This window comes from Apium graveolens, chromosome 8 (genome assembly GCF_009905375.1).
Source record: "Apium graveolens cultivar Ventura chromosome 8, ASM990537v1, whole genome shotgun sequence".
Taxonomy (NCBI): Eukaryota; Viridiplantae; Streptophyta; class Magnoliopsida; order Apiales; family Apiaceae; genus Apium; species Apium graveolens.
The window spans coordinates 183534324-183537361 of record NC_133654.1 but is presented as its reverse complement, the minus strand read 5'-3'; positions in this window follow the sequence as shown (position 1 = coordinate 183537361).

Sequence of the window (3038 nt, the reverse complement as noted above, 5' to 3'; positions counted from 1 at the left end):
TGGTCGGAAAAGTTCACCGGGAAAATTCGTCGAAGGTTCGGCCTGATTTTGGCACTTTGGTTGAACTTGGGCAGCCCTTCGGGAGGCCGGGAAGTGGTAGTGGATGAGATAACTTGGTGGGCTAAAGCTTGGTTGGGTGAAGCTAAGCTTGGGTTTCAAAAACCTTGTATATATGTAAGTATATAGAAGAGAGAGAAGGTTTTTGAGAAGAAGTGTGTGTATAGAATTTGAAAGAGATGAAGAGAAGCACTTCTTAAAAAAATCCCAGAAACTTTGTGGCTCTTTAGCTTGAAGAAAATGGGTTGGGGTGGAGGTTTTTTTATAGGAGAAGTTGGGTGGATTGAATGGTTGAGATTTGAGAAGGAATGAATGGTGGATGAAGTGTATCACATGGATTGATGACATGGCAAGTAGGTTGTGTTTCTTTGCAAGTGGGAAGGAATCACAAGCCAGTATTCATTCAAATCTCATCTGATATATATATATATAATATATATTTTCTTTTTCTTTTAATCATTCTTTAATTACTTTAATTAAGCATTAAACACCATTAATTATGACCACCCCAAAAACTCTTAAATAAATATCATAAAAAATATGATAATTATCTAAATATTATAAAATGATTTCCTGCAAGTTTTGGTCAACTTTTGTCAATGGTAACTAGGTCAAATGTGGTCAATTGTGAGACCAACTGTCTCAATTTTTGTGCCCCGACAAAAATTCTCTGAATGCTACGAAATTTTTACCATACTTAAAAAATACCATTTAACTTATCCATACCAAATATCAAGTCATTATAGCATGTGGAAGTATTTTATCTAAAAATGAAACTGTTCTGTCAGCCTTTCTTCCGAATAAAAATATCGTTGGTCTTGAAATAAAGGAGATGGATCTTTTGACCAAAGTTTTGACTTATATAAATACTTAAAATAAATTTCCTAATATATAATGATAGGAAATGTGTTTGAGTATTTTTGAATAATTTTCTCCGAGAAATGATGATTTTACGAAACGGGAGAAAATTATTGTAAGTATTCATAAATGAGTTGCAGAACTGAATATTAATATTCCAACCTTGAATATTAATAAACTTTGAATAAAAACTCTTTTGATATATGTAGAGATATATTTTGGTGTGAAGAGTTAAATATTTTTGATATAGCACGAGATCTCTAAAGAGTATTTCTGTAATATTCCTTATTCGAGCTTGTTGCCATATTCCTGTTGCAACACAAATCTAAGAAATATCATATCTTGATATTTCTTTTTTGATCATATTGCCTTAGAGATATATTACATAAAGATATAGTTTTGATATTTTGCAAGAATGGAATATCTCTTTTATCTGTTTAAAAGACATGATTTTGCTAGTTTGACTTTTTGACTCTGATTTGGATCACTTAAATTCATGTCCTAATGGAGATGATCTACATGTTCTTAATTTTTTGTTTAATCGTACAAATACCAAAATAAATAATATATCGAAGATATACTTTCACAACAAGGCAAACCGAGCCAGTGTTAAAGAACGTTGATATATTTATGGTAGATCGCGTAACAGGGAAAGTTCTTCCCCTATTCTAAACTCAAAATAGTGGATTGCTTTCTGTTATTCAGATTCTCATCGCTATTACAGAATGATAATTTATGTTCACATACACTGATACACGATTATTATTCCTGATTCCTCTTGATTTACTGAATATTCTACTCATATTCTAATAGACTAAATATATATATATATTCTAATATATTCTGATATTGGGATACATCAAAGCATACGGATTGTTCTGGTTGCTCATATGTGGACTGGATGGTGATAGTTATGATCGGGTATACACTTGATCCTATGGACCGGGAATTAACCGGATCCTTGTTGTGGAACGTAGATCCTGGGTACCCGACTGGATCTATACATAGAAGTATAGATCTACACTGTATCCTGATTGATCAGCAGGATATAGGTGCAAACTTGTGTCTAGTCTAGTTTATTGTTACTCGCCGATAGTGGCCCTCATTCTCTTTTACAGAAATGCATAGTTATCGATCCAATCAGATTACCGATTCATTTAGCTTTATTATAGTATTTTTTATATATTATGGGCTTGTTTAGCAAATTTTGGCTCAGCCCCTTTGTAGTTATTCATCTTATTTGTTTACAGTCAAGAAAGAGAATGAAACCTTTCCGGACTCGCGTAGTAAAGAAACGTGTCAAGCAGCGGGACCCTCAAATACCAAGAGTGCTAATCCCAATCCAGGAAGAGAGTTTTTAGCTATCTGAGTAGGTGTGTAGATAAATGTACTGTGAGTTTGAATAAAAATAAATGTAGTTCAAAACTTGTTTAGATAATGGTTTATAATAAAGAGAGTATTATGAAATTTTAAATTTGGGTTGTAATAAAGATAATATGTTGTTCTTGTTTTCTACCTCAACCTGAAAGATCCTGGATAGAATGGAAGGGGTTAGAAATATGTTTGTATAATTATCATACAGGTTTGCATTGGTTTGGTGATTAGCCAGTAACCCCTAGATCTAGACCCCAGATTTCGAGGTCGTTATAGTTGGCATCAGAGCCGTAGGTTTTGATCCCTGAAATAAGAACATTAGGATTATGATAAGATAGGAAGATTACATAAGATAGGAATAGGATTGTTAGGGTTTAGATAGTTCTAAGATTAGGAATTTATAAGTTTTAGGAATATTGAGTGACCCTTTTTCTTATTTTGGTATATTATCAGATGGCATCATCGTCTTCCGAGAGGACTGTCACAGGACCGGTAGCCCCGGTGATACCATCAGTACCAGTTCAAGTTCCGGTACCGATACCTCCACTAGAGATACCACATGAGCCAGTACTACCAGCTCCCGAGCAGCTTCCAGATCCTGACATGTTTGATCCTATGGAGTTTTTCGAGCCGTTGATACCACCTCAATTACCTTTGGAGTATCAGTTCATACCTGAGGTTGAGGCAGAGTTCCCACCGGCTGCAGTTCCACTTCCATTGCCTGTGTATGCCCCAGTTCCAGAGGTATT